The following is a 14,924-nucleotide window of genomic DNA, read 5'->3' on the forward strand; positions in this document are numbered from 1 at the left end:
CTACCGCTCCGTCGTTGAAGCGGGCGGCTACATCTACCCAGACCGAGGCAGGAACCGGGGCCCGTGGGAGGACGAAACCCGGCCGTCAGATCTACCCATCGCTCCGCGGTTGAAGCGGGCTGCCACGTCTACTCAGACCGAGGCAGGAACCGGGTCCGGGGGAGAGGACTAAACCCGGCCGTCAGGTCTAGCGGCCGTCAGGTCTACCCACCATTGAAGGGGGCGGCCACGTCTATTCAGACCGAGGCAAGAACCGGGGCCGGTGGAGAGGACGAAACCCGGCCGTCAGGTCTATCTGCCGTTGAAGCGGGCGGCCACGTCTACCGAGACCAAAGCAGGAACCGGGGCCCGGGGGAGGACTAAACCCGGCCGTCAGGTCTATCCACCGCTCCGCGGTTGAAGCGGGTGGCCACGTCTACTCAGACCGAGGCAGGAACCGGGGCCGGGGGTGGGGAGGACGACCCCCGGCCGTCAGCTCTACTCGCTGTTGAAGCGGGCGGCCATGTCTACCAAGACCAAAGCGGGAACCGGGGCCGGCGGGGGATGAAACCCGGCCGTGAGGTCCAGTCGCTGTCGAAGCGGGCGGCCACGTCTACCCAGACCGAGGCAGGAACCGGGGCCGGTGGAGAGGCCAAAACCCGGCCGTCAGGTCTATCAGCCGTTGAAGAGGGCGGCCACGTCTAGCCAGACCAAAGCAGGAACCGGGGCCCGTGGGAGGATGAAACCCGGCCGTCAGGTCTACCCGTCGCTCCGCCGTTGAAGCGGGCTGCCACGTCTACTCAGACCGAGGCAGGAACCGGGGACGGGGGAGAGGACTAAACCCGGCCGTCAGGTCTAGCGGCCGTCAGGTCTACCCACCATTGAAGGGGGCGGCCACGTCTATTCAGACCGAGGCAGGAACCGGGGCCGGTGGAGAGGACGAAACCCGGCCGTCAGGTCTATCTGCCGTTGAAGCGGGCGGCCACGTCTACCGAGACCAAAGCAGGAACCGGGGCCCGGGGGAGGACTAAACCCGGCCGTCAGGTCTATCCACCGCTCCGCGGTTGAAGCGGGTGGCCACGTCTACTCAGACCGAGGCAGGAACCGGGGCCGGGTTAGAGGACGTCAGTTCTATCCACCGCTCTGCCGTTGAAGCGGGAGGCCAGGTCTACCCAGAACGAGGCAGGAACCGGGGCCGGGGTGGGGGTGGACGAAACCCGGCCGTCAGGTCTATCCGCCGTTGAAGCGGGCGGCCACGTCTATCCAGACCGAGGCAGGTATCGGGGCCCGGGGGAGGACACGAAGCTGGCCGGCCGTCATGTCTTCCTCTGAGCCGCCGGTCGGGCGGGCCGCCACGTCTATCCCCTCACCCGCACCATGAAGATACAAAGTCCACGCTTTTCGGCGAAGGACACTGCGAGACGCTGGGGGAACACGTCTACGCCGAGGAGCAAGGGCGGGTACGAAGTCCCGGAGGAGAGGCGTACGAGGCGAAGCGTACAAGGCGTGGACGAATCCCAGCCATCAGGTCAACCTGCCGCTCCGTCGTTGAAGCGGGCGACTACATCTACCCAGACCGAGGCAGGAACCGGGGCCCGTGGGAGGACGAAACCCGGCCGTCAGGTCTACCCACCGCTCCGCCGCTGAAGCGGGTGGCCACGTCTACTCAGATCGACGCAGGAACCGGGGCCGGTGGAGAGGACGAAACCTGGCCGTCAGGTCTTCGCGCCGTAGAAGCAGGCGGCCACGTCTACCCAGACCAAAGCAGGAACCGGGGCCCAGGGGAGGACTAAACCCGGCCATCAGGTCTAACCGCCGTTGAAGCGCGCGGCCACGTCTATCCAGACTGAGGCAGGAACCGGGGCCGGGGGTGGGGAGGACGAAACCCGGCCGTCAGGTCTACTCACTGTTGAAGCGGGCGGCCACGTCTACCAAGACCGAGGCAGGAACTAGGGCCGGGGGTGGGGAGGACGAAACCCGGCCGTCAGGTCAACCTACCACTCCGCCGTTGAAGCAGGGGGACACGTCTACTCAGACCGAGGCAGGAACCGTGGCCGGGGTAGAGGACGTCAGTTCTATCCACCACTCTGCCGTTGAAGCGGGAGGCCAGGTCTACCCAGACTGAGGCAGGAACCGGGGGCAGGGGGGGAGGACGAAACCCTGCCGTCAGGTCTATCCGCCGTTGAAGCGGGCGGCCACGTCTACCCAGACCGAGGCAGGTATCGGGGCCAGGGTGAGGACACGAAGCTGGCCGGCCGTCAGGTCTTCGTCTGAGCCGCCGGTCGGGCGGGCCGCCACGTCTACCCCCACACCCGCACCATGCAGAAACAAAGTCCACCCTTTTCCGCGGCGGACACTGCGAGACGCTGGGGGGACACGTCTACGCCGAGGAGCAAGGGTGGGTACGAAGTCCCGGAGGAGAGGCGTACGAGGCGAAGCGTACAAGGCGTGGACGAATCCCAGCCATCAGGTCAACCTACCGCTCCGTCGTTGAAGCGGGCGGCTACATCTACCCAGACCGAGGCAGGAACCGGGGCCCGTGGGAGGACGAAACCCGGCCGTCAGATCTACCCATCGCTCCGCGGTTGAAGCGGGCTGCCACGTCTACTCAGACCGAGGCAGGAACCGGGTCCGGGGGAGAGGACTAAACCCGGCCGTCAGGTCTAGCGGCCGTCAGGTCTACCCACCATTGAAGGGGGCGGCCACGTCTATTCAGACCGAGGCAAGAACCGGGGCCGGTGGAGAGGACGAAACCCGGCCGTCAGGTCTATCTGCCGTTGAAGCGGGCGGCCACGTCTACCGAGACCAAAGCAGGAACCGGGGCCCGGGGGAGGACTAAACCCGGCCGTCAGGTCTATCCACCGCTCCGCGGTTGAAGCGGGTAGCCACGTCTACTCAGACCGAGGCAGGAACCGGGGCCGGGGGTGGGGAGGACGACCCCCGGCCGTCAGCTCTACTCGCTGTTGAAGCGGGCGGCCATGTCTACCAAGACCAAAGCGGGAACCGGGGCCGGCGGGGGATGAAACCCGGCCGTGAGGTCCAGTCGCTGTCGAAGCGGGCGGCCACGTCTACCCAGACCAAGGCAGGAACCGGGGCCGGTGGAGAGGCCAAAACCCGGCCGTCAGGTCTATCAGCCGTTGAAGAGGGCGGCCACGTCTAGCCAGACCAAAGCAGGAACCGGGGCCCGTGGGAGGATGAAACCCGGCCGTCAGGTCTACCCGTCGCTCCGCCGTTGAAGCGGGCTGCCACGTCTACTCAGACCGAGGCAGGAACCGGGGACGGGGGAGAGGACTAAACCCGGCCGTCAGGTCTAGCGGCCGTCAGGTCTACCCACCATTGAAGGGGGCGGCCACGTCTATTCAGACCGAGGCAGGAACCGGGGCCGGTGGAGAGGACGAAACCCGGCCATCAGGTCTATCCACCGCTCCGCGGTTGAAGCGGGTGGCCACGTCTACTCAGACCGAGGCAGGAACCGGGGCCGGGTTAGAGGACGTCAGTTCTATCCACCGCTCTGCCGTTGAAGCGGGAGGCCAGGTCTACCCAGAACGAGGCAGGAACCGGGGCCGGGGTGGGGGTGGGGGTGGACGAAACCCGGCCGTCAGGTCTATCCGCCGTTGAAGCGGGCGGCCACGTCTATCCAGACCGAGGCAGGTATCGGGGCCCGGGGGAGGACACGAAGCTGGCCGGCCGTCATGTCTTCCTCTGAGCCGCCGGTCGGGCGGGCCGCCACGTCTATCCCCTCACCCGCACCATGAAGATACAAAGTCCACGCTTTTCGGCGAAGGACACTGCGAGACGCTGGGGGAACACATCTACGCCGAGGAGCAAGGGCGGGTACGAAGTCCCGGAGGAGAGGCGTACGAGGCGAAGCGTACAAGGCGTGGACGAATCCCAGCCATCAGGTCAACCTGCCGCTCAGTCGTTGAAGCGGGCGACTACATCTACCCAGACCGAGGCAGGAACCGGGGCCCGTGGGAGGACGAAACCCGGCCGTCAGGTCTATCCACCGCTCCGCCGCTGAAGCGGGTGGCCACGTCTACTCAGATCGACGCAGGAACCGGGGCCGGGGTAGGGGAGGAAGAAACACGGCCATCATCTCTACTCGCTCTTGAAGCGGGCGGCCACGTCTATCCAGAACGAGGCAGGAACCGGGGCACGAGGTGGGGGAGGACGAAACACAGCCGTCAGGTCTTCCCACCGCTCCGCCGTTGAAGCGCGTAGCCACGTATATCCAACGCACTCTCATGCTCTCATTTCAACTTTATTCATGGCCATATGGTATTGCAGTCTCTGTGGAGGAAGCGTCCTGCAGAATTACAGACACCCAGTGCTGGGGTCAGCTAAGCGACGACTGCTGCGTGTGCTCCGACGGAGCCGGTTCACTCCAGCCTGGGATATGGGTGCCCCAGTCAGCCGCTGCCTCCTCGCATTCTGGCGTTGTTAAGGATGACCCTGGAGGCGCCTTGGGCTGTGCTGGCAGCTGGACCGGCTGCGAGATGTGCTGCGCCGGTACCGGGCTATGCTGAGGCTGGCCGTGTGTTGTGCCACCCGGCTGTTGGAGCTCTGCGGCCTTCCCCTCGCTTTTATACGGGTGCCAGGGGGAGGCCCTTGGTGACATCAGCGCGCTATCTGGGCAACTGACTGCTTCTCCCTTCGGGTTCTTTCAGCATTCCAGATTGTTGTCTTCCGCACTGAAGTCCGTACCACGATTGCAGACAGGGAAGGTCAAAATTCCTCTGGCACAGGTGCCGAGACGCCTCGTGCGTGTCCCCTCTTCAACGGCTCAGGTGTAGGGTCGGCGGCTGCTTTCTAGCGCTGCTCTCGGAGCCGGGTCACTTCGCGCTCCCATAGTACGTACAGGCGGGGCCCGCAGCGACTTCCGGGCCAAGGCGGAGCGGGGGCGGCCGGGGGCGGGGCGGCAGAGACCCCGACTCTTACGAGGACCTCACTGGAGGCAGCGCGAAACAGCGACCCCTTTGGCGAGAACCGGGAAGAGACGCGGCTGACAGGTCCACCCCACTCCGGCCGCCAAGTCTATCCAGCTCAGCAAGCGGATACTGCCTAGACCTGGCGGCCGGTGATGGATAGACCTGCCGGCCGGTGAAGGATAGACCTGGCGGCGGGTGAGGGCTAGACCTGGCGGCCGGTGAAGGATAGACCTGGCGGCCGGTGAAGGGCAGACCTGGCGGCCGGTGAAGGGCAGACCTGGCGGCCGTTAAGGGATAGACCCGGCGGCCGGTGAGGGGGATTGACCTGGTGGCCGGTGCTGGGTACACCTGGTGGCCATCCCTGGAGCTGATGACATCTAATGGCTATCACTGTCTGCCACCGGAGCAGAGCCAGCACACCCACTTTTGGGGCCGTAACTTCCATTTGTAGGGCCAGAATACTGATCTGATCTTAGTTTTTGGGGTCAGAATACCAATTTTTGAGCGAGAACACCACTTTTAGGACAAATCACCACGTCTCTCAGAGTACAGGGCGGGGCTAACAGGTCAAGCCGTCCCCGACCACCAGGTCCACCCGCCTCCGTTCGCCTGGTGCACCTAGCTCCGGCTCCCAGGTCCACCTCATTATGGCTGGCAGGTCTTTTCCACTATGGATTCCAGGTCTTACGTGCTCTGGCCGCCATGTCTACTCTGCTGAGGTCGGAGCTAGGTGGACCTGGTGTCCGTCCTCACAGCCGGGTACACCTGACGGCCGCCACTGTCCGGCCCTGAGCGGAGCCAGCACACCCACTGCTGGGGCCACAACTCCCATTTGTAGGGCCACAACATTGATTTTAGGGATAAGGATCCCTTCAACCCAAACAATCCTATAATTCTGCAATGGATGGGAATACAAACTTTAAACTGGAGGAGAGGAGCTTCTGGGGAGACCTTAGAGCAGCTTCAAGTCAGAGGCTCCAGAAAACCTGGGGAGGGTTTCTTGATCGGGGAGTGCACGGACAGGACAAGGGAGAATGGTTTTAAGCATAAAGAGAAGCGGTTGTGATGACACCTTAGGGAGGGTGGGGTGGCCCTGGGCCAGGTGTCTCAGAGAAGTCGTGCTTGCCCCATCCCTGATGGTGTTCGAGGCCAGGTTGGATGGGACTGAGCAACCTGATCCAGTGGTATGTGTCCCTGCCCATAGCAGGCAGGTGGAACTGGATGGGCTTTCAGGTCCCTTGAACCCAAACCATTCCACGATTCTGTGATTCTATGATCCTACCGAAGAGAAGGGTGTTGTCCAGAAGCAGAAAGAGCCGCCCCACACAAACCCTGCTTGCTGCATTCCCCTGACGGAGACACTCGCTTCTCCTTGCCCTTCTGCCACCATCCCTGTGCACAAATGCTGCAGGGGGAGGCCTGGTCTGAAGAGCTTAGAGAATATTTGCAAAGTTACCGCAGCATTCCTCTCACTGGGCTGATTTCTTTGTCCGGCTGAGAGAGCTTCTCCCTCTGCTTTGCCTGGATGGGAACCGCTCTTGAGCTGGTGAGCAGGCTGGTTGTTCACCAGGACAGCCTCTGCCTCTGAGCAGTCTGGGACACCTTTCCTACCCAGGGTCTCAGCTGGCTTCTTGCATGACCCAAGGCAATGACTTTTCTTTTCCTTTACACATTTCCAGTCCACAGAAGAAACTCACAAGAGTCCCCTCCCAGTCTGGGACTGTTGGCAGAAGCAGCCGGAGGCAAGACACGCACACTCAATACGAGTTTAGAATCTTGCTCGTTTAATGCAGCTAGATGACTCCTTTTACACATGTGTTACAGTCCCGTGGAAGGTGCCCTTTGGTCTGTGTCCACTCTCCAGGCACTAATTGGCTAACTAGTCCACTCCTCGCGCGCTAATTGGCTAGCAGTTGCTGAGCGTGCTCTGTTCCTGTTCCTGTGCTGCTTACTACATGACCCACTCCGCCTTGCTACAAGCCAACTGCCTCTAAATGTCAAAGGTTATTCCGAGACAGAGGCGCTGCCACAATATCAAGCCTTAAAGGGTCAGCGTCCTCATGCCCTTCCCTTCTTAAGCAATCCTCTACATGGGATCGCTGAGTCCTCCAAGGAGAAGAGCCCTGCCCGTCCTCAGCAAGGGCACATGGATTCAGAACCGTGAGTCTCCCTGAAAAGGACCAGTCTCCTAAGGACCCTCAAGAAGAAAAGCCCTTTCCGTTCTCCTGGCAAACCAAGCTGACGGACCAGGCTGCTGAGGAACAGCCCAGATGCCCGACGGCCTCTTCAGTTCAGCCAGAGCCAAGGAGAAGGAGCAGGAGGAGAAAACAGGACGGGCTCTGTTAGGTCCATTGCAAAAGTCCTACAAGTTTTTCTAAATACCAATGGGATCGACTTGTGATGAAATGACACTGCAGTCCTTTTCCACGACTGCTTTTATATGATGTGTGTGTTGTCTCAGGCGACGGCTGAGACTGCTTGGGAAGAGGTGTTGGTTTGTTTGTAGGAAAAATAAAGAATCATAGAATGTCCTGAGTGTGAAGGGACCTTCTCCTGATACCCACCCTAAACCTCCCCTGGAGCCTCTTCCTGCCATTCCCTCAGGTCCTGTCCTTGGTCGCTAGAGAGAAGAGCTCAGCACCTGCTCCTCCTCCTGCCTTGTGCGGAAACGGCAGACTGCGTCTGACGTCTCCCCTTAGTCTCCTCTTCTGCAGGCTGGACAGACCCAGTGATGTCAGCCACTCCTCAAACGCCTTCCCCTCTAATACCTTCCACAGCTCTCCGGCTTCCTCTGGACTCTCCCCAGTACTTTTCAATCCTTTTCATACTGTGGTGCCCAAAACTGCACTCAGGACTCTAGGTGCGGCTGCAGAAACCCTTTCCCATCCTACTCTGTCTCCTGGATCTCCTCCATCTCCCTAATGGTGAGAGGAGGCTGGGGAGTCTTTAGTCTCCTCTGCTGGCACATTGCTCTCGGGGGCTGCAGAGTACAATCCCACCAGTCAGTTTCCTTCTCAGAGTCCCCGATACTGCTCAGCTTGGACACCTCCTCCCAAAGCTCTGTCACCAGGCTGAGCTGTTCTCCTCTTCTGCCCAGTCACAGGGAAGCTACTGGAATCCTCTACCGTCCAGCATTGTCTGCGTTAGACGTTTTGATCCGTTCCCATGTGCCGTACGTGCGTTACTTTGTCGATGTTTAAAGAAATCATAGAATCATAGAATTGCTAGGTTTGGAAAGACCTTTGAGATTATCAACTCCAACGGTACCTGTCCACTACTAAACCATATCCCTGAGCACTTCATCTACCCATCTTTTAAACACCACCAGGGGTAGTGACTCCACCACCTCCCCGAGCAGCCTCTGCCAGCGCCCAAGAACCCTTTCGCTGCTGACTAAAGCCACCCCACAGACTGGCCCTTTCCATCTCCAAGGCACAGCCTGGCCCGGCCGCTGAGGCTCAGCCCCCGACACCTACCCGGCCCTTCGGTTCAGCCAAAGCAAAGGAGAAGGAGGAAGAGAAGACAAGGGGTGGGCGAGCAGATCTGCTGAGCACAGACGCTTCCATCTATCACTCTTGGCACTGGTACAGTGGACGTCTCCCTGCCTGCTCCACAGCCCGGTCCCCCTCAGGGACTGATGCCCGTGATCGATGGGGATCACAGCCTCATGTCCCCAGCCCTGTCCAAGGATGCTCACTTTCTAAACATCCAAAACGAGTCGCAGAGAGTTTGATTTGCCAGAATTCTCGAGTCAAGGGACAAGAGGAAATGGCATCGAGCTGTGCCAGGGGAGGTTTGGGTTGGACACAATAAGGGGGATAGAACGGGATGGGCTTTAAGATCCCTTCAACCCAAACATTGCTATGATTCTGAAATGTACGGGAATACAAACTTTAAACTAAGACATATTTTTCATGGGTGCACTTTGAAGTCCTCCCTTTAGCCACACTGGGAAATAACTGCAAGGAGCTCGGCAAAGCTTGATGAGCAGAAGAGAACTCCAGGAGGAGAAAGAGCTCCTTAAGTCTTTCTGTAGTTTAATGAGACCCAGCGTGGATTTGCTGATGAGCCCTTGGACCTCACCTACAGAGAGAAGATTGAGCAAGCCTCTCAAGAGTTCAAAAACAGAACTCAGAGTAACTTGAAGTCTTAATTGGTCTCAGTGAGGATTGTTTCGAACAAAGTGACCCTAGGGGCAGAGGAATTCAGTTCTAGGAAGTTCATGGAAGTGTTTGGTCATAGAAGCCTCAGGTCATATACGATTCAGGTCATAAAAGGTTAATAGAATATTTGGGTCATGGAAGAACTGAGTCATAGAAGTGTGATTTTTGGGGGGTTTTTGAAGGGTTTGGTCGTAGAAGGGTCAGGTCCCAGAGGACTCAGGTGACGGAAGAGTCGGGTCCTTGATATGTCTCATCACACACATGCTGCAGAATAGATGATCTGTGTCATAGAAAGCTGCATCATAGGAGAGTTAGACAATAGTCAGGTCATAGAATAAAAGGTCATAGAAGGGTTGGGTTGTAGAAGGCTTGAGCCAGAATCGCCTGGTCATATGATAGATGGGTCTCAGGAGAGTTGAGTTATAGAGGAGTTGGTCATAAAAGAGTAATACAAGAGTTTGATTGTAGAAAGTTCCTATATGGGTTGGGTCATGGATTATTCGGGTCATAGTTGAGTCTGGTCAGAGAAGAGCTGGGTCATACAAAGTCATAGAGGAGTCGGAGAAGAATTGGGTCATAGAAAGCTTGGGTGACAGAAGGCCCAGATCACAGATAATTCGGGTCATAGAGGACTCAGAAGAGCGGAATGAGAGAAGAGCTGGGTCACAGAAGAGTTCAGTTGCAGTAGGTTTATACCTAGGTGTTGGGTCACAGAACACTCACGGAAGAGCTGAGTCATAGAAGGGAGAGAGAAGCATCATTTATAGAAGAATATGGTCAGAAAAGATTCATAGAAAATTCAGGTCTTAGAAGACTCAAATCATAAAAGAGTCATTGAAGGGCGATAGAAGTGTCAGGTCATAAAGGAGTCGTTAGAGAAGTCAGGTCATAGAAGGTCTGGGTCATAGAAGAGGACTCATCTAAGTGTGTGGTCATAGAGGAGTTAGGTAAGAGACGTGTTGAGTCAGAAAAGTGCCAGGTGAGAGAAGGTCATAGAAGGTTGTTGAGGCATGATCTGACCAAGGGAAGTCCAGTCCACTTCTCTTTCAGGCATCCAGAAATGGAATCCGAGGGGACAAGGTCTTGGGCACAGCCTTTAGTTCCCTGCTCTCCCACTGGCCATTCCTGAAAATGACAGGCCATGTGTGAGTGGTGCCAGTGCTCAGGGAGCGCCCTCGGTTACCGTGACCTCTGGAAGATGATGGAGAGTGCCCTCACTGTGGCATCGTCCTGCTCACTCAGCGCCCTGGGATGTGACCCCTCCTGTCCCAGAGGCTGGGAAGGATTGTGTTTGCTCAAGTGATCCCTGATCTGATCCCCACCCAGCACTAGTCAAGCTCCTCCAGAGTCCTGCCCTGAGTCCCAGAGGCCTGGGAGACTTTGTTGGGGAAGACAAGGACATAGAGGACACAGGGAATCTCAGATCTGTCTCCTCCTGCTCTTACTAAATTCTGCACTACCCACAGAGGGTCCTTGTTTTTTTCTTTTACTGTTCCTGAAGCAGGGAACACTCATCACGAGGCCCTTGAATGGCCTTTCAAGTTCTGTGACCACATCCCAGCTCTGTCTCGCACAGGAACAGCTCCAGCTCCTCCTGCCTGTGCCCCTGGCTGAGGGCATCGCTGCCCATGGGGCTGAAGCTCTGCAGCTGTGGCACCAGGCAAGGTCATCCCTGCAATAAGGAAATCTGAGACCAAGTGTCCAGGAACCCGTGTGTGCAAAGGCTTTGCTTGGAGCAGAGACCCGTCTGGGACAGAAGAGAGCTGAATGTCCTCCCAGCCCCAGGTCTAAAGACCAGGGAAGAAAAGCCTGAATTCCCGCGATGGAACAGGATGGAGAAATGAGATCATTCCCTGTCACATTCCTGGGGTTCTGTTTAATGATGGGGCAACAAAAGTGATTCTCATGGCCAGCTATTTTTCTAACAGGAGTAATGACAGTGCAGGAGAAGTGTCTCTGCCCAGCTGAGGGAGGGAAGATCAGGGATGGCTTCAGCCTGTTTCTCAGCAGGTTCCCCTGGAGCCCCAGGGACAGCTCGAGGGAGCCCAGAGGGGGCAGAGAAAGCGCTGCCTTGGGCTGCTCCTCTGCTGCTGAGCTGGGCTGGGCTCCTGGGACAGAGTGAGCTCATAACAAGAGGGTAGTTATGAAAAGAGCCAGGTCTGGCCAGGAGCAGCTCCTCTGCCAAGCCCAGCAGGGCTGAGGGCACTGCCTGCAGGCAGCGAGGGGAGAGGAGGGAGCGGAGAGAGGGGAAAGGCAGGGTGGGGTGGGAGGAAAGAGGAGTCTTCATTTGGAGAAAGATCTTCACAGCCCTTCTCTGGGTGCAGGACAATGCAGGTGCGATTCCTGGAGGAGTCTCCCAAAGCCAGCACAGCCACAGCCTGTGGGCTCTGTCAGGAGGGCTCTCGCAGTTTCTCCAGTGGAAAGAAAAACCAGGGTCAGTGCTCGGTCTGCCCAGGGAGCTCCTCATGTTGGGACAGGGAGAACTTGTGGAGGGAAGAAGCAGCTCCTTGGAAAAGAGGGTCTTTTTGCTCTCAAGAGGGTGCTGTGCCAGTCAGGGCTTCTCACAGCTCCAAATCACCCCAGGACACTTCTAAGAGGACATCTCAAGGGAATAATCAGGGCAGGGATTAGGATAAAGATAAGGAACTCTCCCGAGTCAGTTCCCTGCACCTGGGGAATTTCCGGGGAGAAAAGAAACAAGAGGCTCTCATGCTTGAAGAAATCACTGAGCCTCCTGAGCTCTATCCTTGAGTGGCCAGTAGGTCTGATTGGAGCCTCTTAAAGTGTCTCCAACTGCTTCTCTGCCCATGGAGAGCACCAGCATTACCTCTGCTGGACCCATCAGGCTCATTCTGCCCCATCCTTTCCTGCTTATAAACAAGACCCTGTGCCCAGCTTCACCCGCCAATCAGGCAGGTTTGTGTAGGGCCAGGGGGATGCAGAGAGGGTCAGATGAGGTCTGTGAGCATTGACAGGGAGAAGAGATGGGCCAGGGAAACATCTCCAGTGAGGAAAATCCCCGGGCAGAAGGGATAAGATCGGAGAATGTGAGGAAACATAAAAGAGAGATGTTGTGGAAGGGCAAATACAGAAACCCCTACACGACTGCATCCAACACAGACCCTCCCTCTGAGCAAGCTCCCTTGCCTCCTCTCCCACCCCACAAAGTCTCTGCCCTCAGCTTGGGCTCCAAGACTGAACCCCCTCCACTGCAGCCAGAGTTTCAGCACAGCCGTGGTGCAGCTCTCTAATCACGGGTCCATTTTCCTCTCCAGAGCACAGGGGCTGAGAGTACCAGTGCAGCAATGTTTATTTTTGGGAGGGAGTGAGCAGAGCTGGGTTAGGGTAATGCTGTCCTGAGTGCCCGGCTGCCTCTGCTGTGGCCTCTCTCAGCTGGACCAGCTTCTTTGCTGGCTTCTCTGTTTGTCTGTGTTCTTGCTGTTGATCTCCTGTTCTTGCTGCCAGGCTCTCTGGGGTTGGGAGTTTCAGCAGTCAAGTGTGGCACTGAACTTCTGATTCCTCCCATGCAGGTGTGTCCGTGGGAATGCAGTGTCCAAGCTTTCGTCTCACCCATGGGGCTGTGGGCAGAGCAGTCTGAGTCGTTCCCTGAGGAAAGAGCTGACTCTTGCTTACTGAACCACCACCATTAGGATACTCGGATTGTTCCATGAGGGTTCTTTCCTAGCTGTGAGCTTCCCTCATGGATATAAATCTCTGCTATCACAACTTGGTGCTACCTGGATGACCGTGGAGAAATACAGAGATGCTACAGCCAAGGGAATGCTTCTGGGTTTGTGAAATGAGCCGTGTGTGTCCTGGGCTGACAGTGGGGTGCTGAGACCTTACAGAAGGGTGAGACATTGAGTGGTGTGAGGTGGATCCCTCTGTGCTCAGAAGGGTGAGGTGGCTTTTGAAGGTAACAAGGGAGAGTGATCCCCCTCCATCTCAGAAAGGTGCAAGCCCAGAGCTGCTGGGGACAAGAGCAAAGTAGAGGGCAGCACCCCTCCCTCTGCACTAAGCCACAGGTAATGCTCTCCCTGAGTGCAGCAGGGATGCTGAGGGTTTCTGACATCCAAGAACACTGTCCGGGGTGGGAGCAAGAGTGGTAAAGGCCCAAACCTCTCTGCCTTCCTTCTACCCTCTCAGTTCCTCATCCCTGGAGGTGCAGATGCTGACAAGCCCTTTTGCACCAGGAGCAGTTCCACAGGACAAAGCTGAACCCCAGCAGTGTCCCCTGTGCCCAGCGTCCCCATGACCCCCAGCTGCAGAGCAGGGCTGACCCCTCGCAGCCAGCGGGCAGAGGCCCTGCTCCTCCCGGCACATTCAGCCGGCACCGAGCAGGGCTCCAGGCATGGAGCTGGCGGAAGGGCTGCAACTGGAAATGGAAAAGCAGTGGCAACTGTGCAGTGTGAGAACTGGCTTTGATTTTACTCAAAGAAGTCTCCTGTAACTTCTCACACTATTTTGGCTTTGATCCAGAGGCAGCAGATGTCCAACAGCAGCTCCATCACCCAGTTCCTCCTCCTGGCATTCGCAGACACACGGGAGCTGCAGCTCCTGCACTTCTGGCTCTTCCTGGGCATCTACCTGGCTGTCCTCCTGAGCAACGGCCTCATCATCACCACCATCGCCTGCGACCACCACCTCCACACCCCCATGTACTTCTTCCTCCTCAACCTCGCCCTCCCCGATATTGGTTCCCTCTGCACCACTGTCCCTAAATCCATAGCCAACTCCCTCTGGGACACCAGGGCCATCTCCTACTCAGGATGTGTTGCCCAGGTCTTCTTTGTGTTGTTCTTGTTGAGTGCAGAATATTATCTTCTCACGGACATGTCCTACGACTGCTGCGTTGCCATCTGCAAACCCCTGCACTACGGGACCCTCCTGGGCAGCAGAGCTTGTGTCCACATGGCAGCAGCTGCCTGGGGCACTGGGTTTCTCGCTGCTCTGCTGCACACGGCCAATACATTTTCCCTGCCCCTGTGCCAGGGCAATGCTGTGGAGCAGTTCTTCTGTGAAATCCCGCAGATTCTCAAGCTCTCCTGCTCACACTCCTACCTCTGGGAAGTTCAGTAAAGCCTGAGTGCTCTGAGTTTGGTCACATTGCCAGTGCTTTGCACCATGTCACCATTGCGGATGGTTTGCTTCATGGCTGGGTGTTCAAAAATGTGATTATTGCACTAATTTAAACTAAAGGATGTGGTCGACCTGGACTTCTGTAAAGCCTTTGACGTGGTACCCCACAACATCCTTCTCTCTTCCCCCAGCTTTCTCTCTCCTTCCCCAGCTTTGTGGGGGTTTTGTGGGGTCCTGGGTCCCTTTTGGGGGTTTGTGGGGGGCGGCCCTGGATCCCGTTTGGGGGAATTTTGGAGGGGCGTGGGTTCCTTCTGGGGGGATTTGGGGGGCTCCTGAGTCCCTCTTGGGGGGCTTTGAGTCTCTCTTGAGAGAATTCAGAGGGTTCCAGATCCCTCTCGGGGGGTTGGGGGAAAGTAGTGGATCCCTTTAGGGGATTTGGGGGGATCCCGGGTCCCATTTGTGGGTTTGGTGGGTCCTGGGTGCCATTTGGGGGATTTAGGGGGGTCCTGTGTCCCTTTTGGGCAGTTTTGGTGGGTCCTGGGTCCCATTTGGAGACTTCTGGGGGTTTTGGATCCTTTTTCAGGGTTTGTGAGGGTCTTGAATCCCTTTTGGGGAGCTGTGGGTTTCTTTTGGGGGAATTCAGAGGGTCCCAGATCGCTTTGGGAGTTTGGGGAAGGGGTGTCTTGGATCCCTTTTGGGGGGGTATTGGGGGGTCCTGGGTTCCATTTGGGGGCATGTAGGGTGGTTTCTGTGTCCCTTTTGGGAGGTTTGGTGG

This window comes from Phaenicophaeus curvirostris, chromosome 35 (genome assembly GCF_032191515.1).
Source record: "Phaenicophaeus curvirostris isolate KB17595 chromosome 35, BPBGC_Pcur_1.0, whole genome shotgun sequence".
Lineage (NCBI taxonomy): Eukaryota > Metazoa > Chordata > Aves > Cuculiformes > Cuculidae > Phaenicophaeus > Phaenicophaeus curvirostris.